At 43.7% G+C, this 12989-nt stretch overlaps 1 long non-coding RNA gene across 1 annotated transcript in view; it reads left to right on the forward strand.

The window, feature by feature from the left end:
• The window catches only part of LOC120756658 (uncharacterized), a 35331-nt gene that overhangs the window by 18355 nt on the left and 3987 nt on the right, over positions 1–12989 (forward strand). The window contains exon 3 of the long non-coding RNA XR_005702199.2: positions 7183–7272. This is a non-coding gene — a long non-coding RNA (uncharacterized LOC120756658). The remainder of the gene's footprint in view (positions 1–7182; positions 7273–12989) is intronic.

Genomic DNA, 12989 nt, shown 5'->3' on the forward strand with positions numbered 1-12989 from the left:
TGTTCCCCTTTCTGAGACACAGCTGCCCATGGCAGTGGGCATTACGGAGAATAAGACTCCTCCTCATTTACTATTTCCTATTTACTGGCTCTAAGCCTGAAGAGATGCTGGTAATGAGCCCTGGGCAAGGGCTGGAGTGAGCATCAGGCAGACCCCTGTTGGGAGCTCACTTTGAGTCAAGGCACTGACAGTTCCAGGGGGCTTCTCCTGCAGACAAGTGCTCAGGATGGAAATGGCCACACTGGAAGTGAGTCCTTACAGAACACAAGGGAAGTGTTTTAGGGCCCACTCCTGCATTCCTTGAGCCTGAAAAGTCAGTGTAAGACTGGCAGCAGTGCCCCTGAAATGGCACAATGTGGCATTTGTGCATTCACTTTGAGTGGAGGCAAATGAAAATCTCTTTTGAAAAGCCTGCACTTTTAAAAAAGAGACTTGGATGTCACTATCTGTTTGATATGTTTGATTTGAAGTCAGTATCAAAATCACCGTGGGCTTAAATACTGTGTGCAGCCTTATCTTAACTTTTTAGGATTTTTGCCTGTCCCTAAGGAGCTTGATAAAGTGAGGAAGGCCAGCACAGGGCATTCCTGATCAGACCTTTTCTACTTTCAAAGCGTAAATAGAAACAAACAGAGGTATGAGTGGGAGTTTTAGATCTTACAGCACTAATGTCCTCATTGGAAGAACAAACAGAGCTCAGGCAAATGTTTGCAGATTTATTTTAGTGGCCTAAATGAAACTGATTTATTATATTCATAAATTAGTGAAGGCTTTTTCTCACAGTAAATGTTTTCTTTGTTATATTGATATAAATGACTGTGTTGGTCCCAGAAGGAAAGTATTTTCAGAGTCTGATGGTTTCTCTTAGAACAGTGCATTTCAGTCTCTCAAGGGGTTACTCTGCTGATAAGCCAGGCTGGCTTTGGGACCAATTGTTCATGCAGTTAAAGCACAGGTCCAGAAAAACTGTCTATGAACAGTTTCTCTGAACTGATGTTAGTTGAATTTAAACACTGTTATTGAGGGAGGAAGGCAAAGAACATTGTGATTCATTGTCTATCAGTTACTTAGAGCTGGGAGGATATACACAGCACAGATTTGGGGGAGATTTGTTGTCCTGCTCTTCTCTTCTCTTCCTGCAATAGGAGTTTGCAGCTTCCAGAGAAGCTCAGACTTTGAAGATGCTGGCTAGAGAGTGGACTGCAGCTGATCTTTTCTGGGAGAGCTTTTCATTCGGGATTGCATTTCCTTAACCAGAAATACAAGCAACTCAAATTAGAAAGAAATAATTTAATGTTTAGAGCATGTGCCTTTATTAAATGATTGTTTTTGTCCTGGTAAGACCTTTCTGTTTTGCTGTTGATGATTTATTTTATTATGGATTGCAGCGTTAATAATTTGCAAGATTACCTGGCAAATGGAATAGATGGTTCAATTTAACATTTTAGGAAAATATCAAAACAACTCAACATTAGAGACTTTGACACATGGGGTCACTGATTCATCTGCTAAAGCTGACAACAAACAAATGACTCATGCTAAAATGCAATAGCTTAATTACTTGGCCAGCTGGTCCAGCAGTGTTACAGAATGGATGTGAGTGTCCCTAAACCCGTGGTGGTATTTTCCCCCTTCTCATCCACATCTAGAGTGTTGTGATTTGGATCAGAATTACAACTTTTAGTACTGTAAAACCTTTGACAAAACCAAACGCCACCAAAAAGCTCAGCACAAGCTGCCCAGGGGAGTGGTGGAGTCGCCATCCCTGGAGGTGCTCAAAAACCATGTGAATTTGGCACCTGGGGACAAGGTTTAGTGTTGGATATGGGGGTGGTACTTCCTGGAGGTTGGACTTGGTGATCTTAAAGGTTTTTTTCAACCTTAATGATTCTATAATTCTATGATTCTCTAAAAAATGAAATCAAATCCCACTAGGATTGGAAGTGATACTCCTAAATTTTGGCTTCTTTGCAGGCTTATTCTGTGACATCAATCAAATTTCCCAAAGGGCTGTGTTCCCTTTAGGGTTCACAGTGATTTGTGTAAATGTGAGTCATGGCTTATGGCCTTATCACTAAAATCCATCTTTGGAGAAGAGGGGACTGACAGGAATCCAAGAGAAAAATGCACTTCCTGGCAAGCAGGTGCCTCTGCATGCTTCAGTAGGACTGCAGCTCTCACTTCCACCCTGTTTCTCAGGGGAAGCCCATCAGGGAAAAGGGGAAGTACTGGTGCTTTGATGTTCTCAGGAGAAATACATCCTGCAGTAGAGTGACTGGGCTGGGCAGGACCCCTGTGCCTGCTCCCATCCTCTGCCCATGAACTGTGCCACGATCCTTCATGATGCATTCTGGGCAAGATGGAATTTCTTTTCCCACTCTAAACCATGAAAAAGCCCTGCATTTTCAGGGGCATCTTCCTGACTTGGACATCTAAATCTTAGTTTTACTACTAAGGCCCGTGTTTCACCAGTCACAAATGGAGAGGCTATGGGTACATGAAACTGTTATAGAGTCTAATCATTGTTTGGAAAGTGGATCTTTTTGGAAAAAATCCTTAGAATCAGGAGCTGAGCATCACAACTCGATGGTAACTAGCTGTTACATCAAGCTATGGATCCCATCTGGTTTAAGGACAACAAGTAAACCTGCAACCGCACAGGGGATCCAGCTGATATGGGAATGGACTCTAAATTGAGAAGGGTTTTCCTGCTGCTTGTGCTGTGGCTACGATCCAGTGTTGCCGTGGTGGAAACTTGTCATTTACAAGTTTGTTGTAGAAGTGATAAGGATTTGTGCCAGATGAATTCCTTCTAGATTCAAATTCCTCAGAAAAAAAAAAAAAAAGAGATGTTACATGCCTAGTTACTCATCCCTTTTTGCCCTTGGGTAGGACTGTGCAGCATCAACTGTTTTTCTAGTCCTTGGGGGAATGATAGGTGGGCCAATGGCCAAAACCACAGATCAAATTCTGTCCTTTTGAAATTCTGGAGGCTGAGTCCTCCTCAGTATAATACTCCCACAACAGCAGGATTTTCCTGAACCTCTGTGTGCATGCTGAATCTAGAAACGGTGTTAGGTATGGCCTAATAACCAAGATTACTTCCAGCTGCAAATCTGGGCTTCAAATCCCACAGACTGGTCTGAATTTCTCTCTTGCAAACCTGAATTGTATCAGTCCTGCAGTTGGTGCTGTTCTGGAAATCGGGGAGAATTGTGTTTGTCCTAAACTTGATCCACAGTTTTTGTCTGGCCTTGGGGGATAATGGACGGCAGATGATGACTTAATAGGTAAGACATGCCAGAGCACACTTCTGTATCAAAGCTAAACCAAAATGGTCCTTAAAGGCCACCTTCTGCTGCCTTCTCTGTTTTGAGGCCACATGAGGTGTGTTTTAAAGATCCACCCAAACAGAACTTCCTGTTTCCATACTTTCAAGCTGGCTCTGGGAACACTTCACACTTCTGCTCTCTCACAGAGCAGAGCTCCTGTTTTCTCTTCATCTTAAACCCAGCAGTGGGGAACTCAATCGAGTGCTGGGACTATAGCAGGAGCAGAAGAACTGAAAACTGCCCCATTTCTGGGAAAACTTGTGCACCTGAGCACTCAGCACAGGGTACAAATGTGCTCATCCATGTGTTCCATGACCAGGTCTAGATGGGAACACAGAGACAAGTCCAGCTTCCTGTACTGGTTAAGAGAAGGGATTCAAAGTGCCACAAGAGAAACACTATCATTCACTCCCTTATAGTATTCTGGTACATGAACATTTTAATACATTCAGTTTTAAGGGCCAATTTAATTTCAACAAGTGTCAAAGAAGATGGCTTCTGAACTAAAAAACTCTTCTGTTATCTCCTTTTCATGATGCATAATATAAACTATAGGCACTATTGAGCTTGGATTGTGGCAGTGATCTTCCAAATTGATATATAACTCAATAAAACAGTGTTAGATTGGAGCAAGGCTAAAAATTCACTAGAACAAGGATGAATCTGATATGTGACTTTAATGTGATGACACATTACTGATATGTATGACAATATAGACCTTTTACTGTGGAGTCACACAGTTGAAAAGAAATGACAAAAGGTGACTTTTTTGCCATTTGTATAGTAAAAGCTTTAAAGCATTGTACCACCCAGGTTTCTGCTTCTGTGATGAAATAATTTGGCACTGGAATCTGGTATCAAACAATTCAAAGGAAACAGTGATGTACTGGCATTCACTATCTATTATTTTTATAAATCAGTGTATGAATGCTGGCTGTTCATAGTCAGGAGCTAAAACCAGACTATATACCAGAAGTCCAGCCTTAGCTATTCCTGCAACAGCATTACCTTACATAACTGAATTCAGCCTTAGGTCACTGTTCTGGTCCCTGTGACTGCAGGAAAACAGCTGAAACCCAACACAAAGGTAATAGAAAGCCCAGAGATGAAACTGAATTTATTAGGGGGAATTTCAGTTGAATGGCTGCTTTACAGAGGGCAGAATAATGAAGATAATGTTGGAGGCCTCTGAGGACTCTTTCTGGAGCAGTGTTCAGACCTAATCTCGCAAGCCCTTGGACAAGTAAATAATCCTGCCTCACACATGGAGCGTCACCTGATGTCAGTGAATGATTTGCAGGGGAAAGGTTTACTCACAGGACTAAGGGTTTGTACATTTACTTTAATGAGTCTCTCTCTGGTGTGGGGTTTTTTTTTCGGTGTGTGGTTTTTTTGGTGGGGGGGATGTTTGGGGTTTTTTTAATAGTTTTCAAATATTAAGAGTAACTTCTCCTGTATTTCTGCTTCCACACCCATTTTCGTCAACACAGCAGGTGACATACGTACAGTGGCACACACAGATTTATGGTGCATTTAAATTCTGTGTAATTATAACAGCTGTTAAAACCATTCCACAAAAGCACACAGTCTCAGGGACAATGGCCCCAAGTGCTCTCAGCATCCTGGAGCAAAACTCAACTTCTGTTGAATAAGTTTATACCCTTTTTTCCCCATCTCAAAACTAATTGCAGTTCATCCATATGTCAAGTGTAACTAGACAGAATAAGTGAAAATTATCTCATCTTGATATCTAAGATCTGCTAATAAGGAGGAGAAAATCACAAAGGGACCTTTGTGGACCAGTTTTGGTGTGAATTTTAAAGCAGGGAGCAGAGAAGGCCTTGCTAAAGTAGGATCAGTCTCTGTGGTGCAGGAGTCTAGTTTACAGGCTGAGCCTCTGTCAGCCTAGGGATATATCTGCATTTGCAACATCACTATTGAGTGGCCTTTGTCCCAGGAATTATCCCTGTCTAAGGCTGTGCTGGTAACATTCAGATGGATACTTTCACTGGAACAGTGTGAGCTGACTTGGGATGTTTCTCTGGGTGATTACAGTCAACCTGACCAGAAGAAAGGGCAGAACAAGACCCCATGCTTTCTTATAACTTGTGGGAAACAGACTCCAACCAGGATAAATTGGAGGTGAAATACACTAGTATTTAGTGTATATATATGTGTGTGTGTGTGTATATACATATATATATATATATACATATATAATATATAAATACTAGTATTTGGTTGCTCTACCCATAACAAATCATGAAGATCTAGTCTGAAGAACTAGTTCAGAACAATGTTCTGAGGCAGAATGCATGTGTCAGTACTGAAGGAGCTTGAATCTTGAAAAAAGAGAACAAACCCATAACCATACATATTTAAAAGTAACTGGAGAAACATGAACCCTCTGAATGGCTCTGCTATGTGGTCATCTCAAAGCACCAAAATCGAACATTGAAGTCAATACCTCTAACTGCCAGGATGAGTGAAAGGAGAAGAAGAAATTATTTCAGAGACCAGCAAGCTACTCAGAGTAATTTATGCCTTTGTCATATCAAGACTGTACTGTGAAACCGTTGTAGAGGAGAGGAACCCTTGGAAAACAACACCAAACCTGTCTGTTCCAATACAGTCACCCATGCTGGAGGGGAGCCACAAGAGCAGTGTGACCACAGGAACCTTGTGCCTTACGCTGACTTCCAACAGACTTCCTCTGGAAGATCTTCTAACAGGTCCTCTGAATGGATCACTGAGATCCTTCAGAATCTGCCCCCAGGCTGTGGATGAACATGATCCTCATGTCATGACACAGTTCATTTTTGCCTTTGTCAATAACTGCTTCTTTGCCCTTTACAAGTTGTTTTTCAAAACCTTTCTTGTGGTCTACCTTAATGTTTTATTTTTAATTTGTGTTTTGTGTTTAAGCTGCCAGAGTTTGCAGTGCTTCCTGATGTCTTCATTTGACCCAATATTTGTGGTCCTAAACATGTGGGATGGCAACTGTGGAAATGATGTGAATTTCTGTTGATTTTCTACCATGTGGTGGTTTAACCTCTCTGTGTAGTGCTTACTTTGAGACTATAAAGGGAAAAAAAGGTACATTGAAATTTTGTTTCCAAACAACCTGTAGGACATCAGATATGCTGTTAAACTCCTTGAAAACATTATGTTTATTAGACAGCTTTGAAAACAACAGATACAGACTGTCAGTGTTAGTGTTTTCTTGCTGGTTAAAGTCAGGGGCTCAGAACTTCCAGATACTTCCTTATCTTTGATGGCTACTCTCCCAGCATCATGCATTTGTATTTTAAAAATAAATAAAATCCCTACTCTAGCAGGAAATTAGTTTTCTTATCAGATCAGGCAGGTGAACACTTCTGTTTTTAGCATGGTTATGCAAATCCCTGCAAAAACTCAAGGAGTAAAGAAGCTCAAGGACGTCAGAACTGCAGGGTGTTCTAAGGAACTATTTTTATAAGTATTTGTGGAAGGTATTGCTGTAATCTGGGAAGGAAGACACCCTTTGAGCTCAGTAGGAGGAGAGAAGTCACTAAGTCTATGCTTTGCGTAAGTCAGAAGGCTGGAATGATTACACAGTGAGCTTCAGCTCCTGTGTTAAGAATGGCTGGTTTGTCCAACAAGTTGTTCCGTGGGTTTTTGTTCTTCCTATTCTTCAGTCCAGAAATGTGATCAATAAATAGGGATTTGTTTTCTCCTAATTTTTCTACTCCTGTAGAAAAGCTTGCACTGGATTCCACCATGGTTTTATGTTTGGGATGCTTTTTCCAGCTGAACCTTAGCCCAACCACTAAGTAAAATAAAAATAACAACTGTTTCTTTTTGGAAACAGGTTCAGCTGCTAGAAAATCAACTAACCAATCCTTGGGGCAGGGCGTGAAAGGAACAACATACCCTCATGGTTGGAAGAAACCAAAGTCAGGTGAAACCAAAGTCATTGCACTCCGTTCCACTCGGGTTAAGCTCTGCCATAACTTTCTACTCTCTACGACTGTTCTTATTGATCCTGGTTGTTCACTGGTGTCATCTGCTGCCATTCCTTCCTTTGTTGCAATAACTATACATGTAAATAAAGGAGACTAGATCTTTTCCAGCCTTTGCTGGTGGCCAGGCTTTGAAGTCCCAGCCCAGCCAAGAGCTGAGCCACTGCTGGAGCCCCAACATTGATTGCTGCTGTCGATGATTCCGCTCAGTGTTTGAACACAAATCATTAAGTGGCTTATTAGTCCTTTGCACCCTGCTAAACAAAAGCTGGTGTCTTTGCCAAGCCTTGTAGTGCAAGCTCTGTGTGCCCAGTTATCCTGATGCTGGAAAAGCCTTGGGAGTTTTGTGGAAAGAAGACAGAATGCCTGTTGTAGCAGTAAGCAAAATGGCTGCAGTTTGGCTCCTAAAGGGCACCTTGGAAGGTCTCAGAGCCCCTGCCTTGGGCCAGCAGGAGAGCAAGGACACAAGCACACAGTGGCATTTATCTCCTGCTCTCCAGGTGTCCATGGACAACTTGCTGGTTCCTGCAGGGCCTGGGCCGTGAAATAACCCCAGTGTGGTGTTCGCTCCCTTATCCCGTGGTGCTCACCTGTGTCGGGCTGTGACCATGGCCGCAGCCCCTGGCAGCCAGAGCACCTTCAGGTTCCCAGCAGGCAGGCACGTCCCTGCCCTGTGCCCAGGGAGCTTTGGCCCAGGGGTGGTGGTGTCTGCAGCCAGCATCCCTCCCAGGGCACAAGGCGTGGGGGAGAGGGATTGCTGTCTCTTCTCAAGGAGTGGGTTGGGGTGGGAGAGAACGTCAAGCCCATCCAGTGCCACCCCCTGTTATGGGCAGGGACACCTTCCACTGAACCGGGGTGCTCCAAACCCTGTGCAGCCTGGCCTCCTGCACTGAGGAGCATTACAGGAGGTGCCCGTGCTGTGCTGCGACCCAGACTGTGCCTTCCTCAGGCTGCCTTTGCTCCTCACAGTCAGGTATCAGCGAGTCTGGGGCTGCACTTGGACCTTAACCTCTTCATGGCTTGATAACAGAGCCGAACTGCTGTTAAGAAATTGCAAGTTAATGCCAATTACTTTCTCAGGTATTTACCTTGCTGGAGATAGCCAGAGGTTATTACCTGAACTTGCTATTTTGACTTTTCTGCAGAAAGATGGTGCAATTTGAGCAAGCTAAAGCAGTGCATTGTACTGATAATTCAAATTGCAGTGGTGCATTTCTTTTTAACCTACTTAGAATTGCATAATAATGCACCACAGGCAGGAAGTTTCTTTCCTTTTTCTTTTTTTTTTTTTTTTTCTTTTCAAAATCCCTGTCATTGCATTGCAATGTATTCAAAACTGTTTTCAAAACTGTAATAGCAACATGTATTTTATCAGTTGACCTTGAACTTCATTTTTAATGAATAACAAAAGTCAACAGAATACTGGCTCTTGATAATCTGTAAGAGATATCAAAAAAAAAAGAGAGAAAGGTTAGGTAAGGAAGGCACATAAAGTCAGGTAATAATCATTAAAGAATCGTGTTATTGCTGTTTACACTGTTACTGGGAGCTAAACAGAGTTAATATTGCCTTTCAAACCTTTCAAAGCTAAGTCTTGTGGGGTTTTTCTTAACTAGAATGAAGGACAAAGATAAGCAAAGCGGAAAAAAGTCAAACTAAGGTCAGCGATTTAGGCCAGTATAAAAGAAGGTAATTCAGCAGGAGCGTGAACAGCATGTGCTGGGGGAGGAAGAGGATGTGTCACTGGAGGAAGGAGAAAAACATGGAAACATTATCAGAATTGTTTTCTTTATAAACTTGCTGCCCACTTCTTGCTTCCTTTTCATAATGTAGGCCTGACTGGTTAATCACTGGACATGGTGGTTGCCTGTGGCTTTGTTCCTGTACTTGACTGCATTTTTAATTGTCAAGGGCACCTACAGCGGTGTCCAGGCACCGTTTTGGGCTGTTGCTGCAAACCCAGATAAACAAAAGTGGAAGTTCCACTTGGAAAAACTCTGTTGCTCATGGAAAGAGAATTTTCAAACTTCACTCTTGACTAAGTCTGAGAAATTAGCTCTGAGTTTGCATTCTGCAACATTGCCTACAAGCTGCTTATCAGATCAGAGAGCAAGGGACTTGGAACCAAACACAATTAATTTTGACTAGAGAGCTGATATGTAAAGCAAGCTTATCAAACAGCAAAAATACACTTCTTATACACCCCCCCAGCACCCCCCTGGGAAAAATCTCAAGCAGACACAAGTCCACGAGGAGCAGTATTTGTGGATGAGCTGGGCAGGGTGGAGGGGGTTGTTCCCTGAGAGTGTGGCAGTCTCATGCGGGGCAGGACATTCGCAGAGCCCCTGTGCTGGGCAGTGAGGACACAGCAGAGCAGCCCCTAATGTCCGTGTGTGCATGCTGTGCACTCCCTCTTCTGGATAGCTCGGAATGCTTGTGCTGCTGGGATTCCCTCCCTGGGCCTAAAAGCTCCTCGGCAGGGCTGAAGTTACAGTGCTGCTCTTGGACTGTGGTGCCCCGAACAGGAGCAGGCAGGCACGGTGAGCAGGAGGGGCTCTGGGAGCTCCTGGGGGTTCTGACACAGCCACGATCATGTGGGTTGTTATCAGTTGTGTGGAGGTTATGGTAACACAAAGGGCACCTGACCAAGCCTGAGCAGGGGCTTTCAGAACCAGCATTTCAGTGCTGACAACATCAAAACTGGACAATCTGGATCTGACTGCTGTGGCAAGCCTCTTCCAGTGCCATGAGTCACAGTGCAAAAATGGCTTGAATGCCCTGCATGCCAGGCATCCAAACCTTTGATCACGATTTGGGCTCTGCAGCTCAGACTCATCACTATGGAAACTGATTTTCATTTAGGAAAGCAGCTGAGACCTTGCAGTTCAGTCACCTAAAAAAGATATTCCCACCTGCGCCCCTGGCTGACCCCAGGCATGTTGCCTGCTCTCTCCTTCTGTAAAAGAAGGCTGATGACATTTCTGATATCCTGGGAGGAAAATGAAAGTACATAGACTCATGGAATGGTTTGAGTTGGGAGCGACCTTAAATCCCCTGCCTATCCCAGGTTGTTCCAAGCCCTGTCCAACCTGTCCTTGGACATTTCCAGAGACAGAGCAACATGGCTGGGGTAATTAGATATCTGGCATTATGAGCCTTTAACAGCTTTGTCAGAGAAATAAAAAATTCCGTATGAAATATTTGTTAGGAAAGCAAACAAATTGTTGTTCGCTCTGGTTAGTGAGGGTTCACAGTATCCCTCCTTGTAACCTCTGTGCTCTGCCCCTACCTCTCCAACCTCCACTAAACAAAAAGCTCCAACTCTCCATCCTTTCACTGCTTCTCCCCAGGAGCAGACTGATAAGGATTGCCTAATTAATTCTTTAGGGCTGGAGAATATACCCGCTAATTTCTTCCCCATCTAGATAGTTTGGACCCTCGCCCCCCACACCCCCAAAACCTTTAGCTTCCTCCACTCTCAGAGCTCCAGAAATCTTCAGTCTTAAATGAAAACAGACTTTTGGGGTAATCTGTTTGGCCCCTTCTTTCTCACACCCTTTATGTGGGTGGGTTTACAGCCATATTAAGGCTCATGAATGTCATATGTCCCTAAAAGAGCAAACCCATTGGTAGCACTCTATTTTCCAAGTGTACTTAAATCCTCAGTGTCCTATTGGAATTTCATTGCTAAGCATTGTGCTGCTGACAGTAGAGAATGCTTCAATTTGAAGCCCATGAGATTTACAGGAATAAAGTAAAGCTTTGCTCTAGGTTGTCAAAAGCCCAAACTCTGCCTGTGCATCCATTATACATGACAGAATGATTATACTACCCCCCCCCCCAAAAAAAAAAAAAAAAAAAAATTAGATATCCAATCTTTTGTATTTTGGCTGCAGGCAGTTCAGCTCTCTCTGGCTGAGTGCACGCTGTGTGTTCTTCCTTTGGATACACAAAGAGCTCTAGGTTGGGGATGAAAGAGGCAGGGGGCTGGAATCACATCAGACTGTTTTCCCTCTGTGTTTGGACAATGCAAGAACAGGCTCTGCACACACAGGAATCTCCAGGGATCATCAGTTGCTGTAGGCAAACTCAGTCCCCCATTGTTCTGATGCAAAATTAGAAATATTGGTTCATAATATATTGAAAGGTTTCTGTGCATCCTGAAAAGATGATGGAATCATCTAAGGCATGGGCTTGGTTTTTATTGGGGTATATATCGATCCTCTGCAGCTGGGTGTCCGGCCTAGCTAAGCTCATACAGCTTCCCAGGTCAAGAAATCCATGATTTGGTGAGGGTTATGTTGGTGAAATCACACTGTTGCTCACCTCCTGCTGATTCACTTACCTGCAGTGTTTCTGTACAAGCAGGTGAAGCATTCAGTATTTTTAGCAGGGTAAGAACTTCTACAAGCAGTGAAAGCACCAGGCTCTGAAGAATCAGCTAAATGTTTCTACCCATATCAGTGCACCTGTCCTGGTGTTTGTTATGCTTCATGTCCTACAGATAGAGCTGATACAGTGGAGGGTGTGTGAGTGACAGAGCTTGGAATCCTGCAGCTTAGCTGATGTGTCTAGAGTGATTTGTGATAAAATCACATTCTATGGACTGGCAAGTCTCACATATTTTGTATTCTTGTATTCAGTTGTATAAAATTCCCATATTCCAGAGTGCTGGAGGATCTTTTTCTCAGCTTGTTTGCTCTTTCAGCTGGTCTTACTGATCCATAACTCACCACTCAGTCACTTGCTCAGGTCACACTGCAGGCAGTCCTGTGGTTGTGTAAGGCTTCAGCTCCTCATTCCCAAAGCTTTTCTTCCCCAGCCCCTTCCCTCTGTCACGTACAGGTATGTGACGTGGTTCAGGATGTGCACACCTCTATCCTCCCAACAAAGCTCAGCCCCGAGCTTCACATTCCCAAAGAGACTCACAGAGGCCTGCAGGCCTTTCTGATGTTTATTTCCCCCAGCTGCTCCTGCACAAGTGTTTATGGGTGTCTTGCATCAATGGTTAGACAAGGACAAGTGTTACACATGCCAGCTTTGAAAGGGCTTGGAATCTTTTCCAACAGAGAGCTGGATTTCTTCCAGATTTACCACCATATCTTGCTTATGGAGTTGCCTGCTGTTAAACTGTTTTGAAATACAGCAGTACTCTTTATTTTTGCTCCTGAGCTGGATTTACTGCGTGCACAGGTAACACAAGGGGAGGAGAAGAACAACCACAGCTCCTGTCAGTCAAACGTGGGGTCTGTGCTACCAATCACAGATAGATGCGGGACACGGTCACATCATACACTGGACTTCTTTCTCCCTGTCTACTCTGTGATTTGAAATTAATTGTTTCTCCTCTTCCTGCTCACCCCCAAGGATTTCTGTTTTCTTCACTCAGCTCTGCCCATGGCTCTGCCTCCCCTCCTGAGGAGGAGGCAGCTTTGAGCCAAACTATCACTCTTGCAAGGCAAGGCTGGTGTGATGTGAAACTCCGTTCTGGATACAGCCTTTCTCCAGTGAAACTAGCTGCAGGTTTTCTCCTGACACCTACAGGACCATGTCTAGAGCTCTTCAGGCTCTCAGCACCCAGTTTCTGTGGTTTGTGAAACTCAGCTTGAAAAAGAGGGGGTTCCCTGCTCCCTAACACAGAGAGGAGCAGTGAGTT

The sequence above is a fragment of the Hirundo rustica genome, chromosome 9 (assembly GCF_015227805.2).
Source record: "Hirundo rustica isolate bHirRus1 chromosome 9, bHirRus1.pri.v3, whole genome shotgun sequence".
In the NCBI taxonomy this organism is placed as follows: domain Eukaryota; kingdom Metazoa; phylum Chordata; class Aves; order Passeriformes; family Hirundinidae; genus Hirundo; species Hirundo rustica.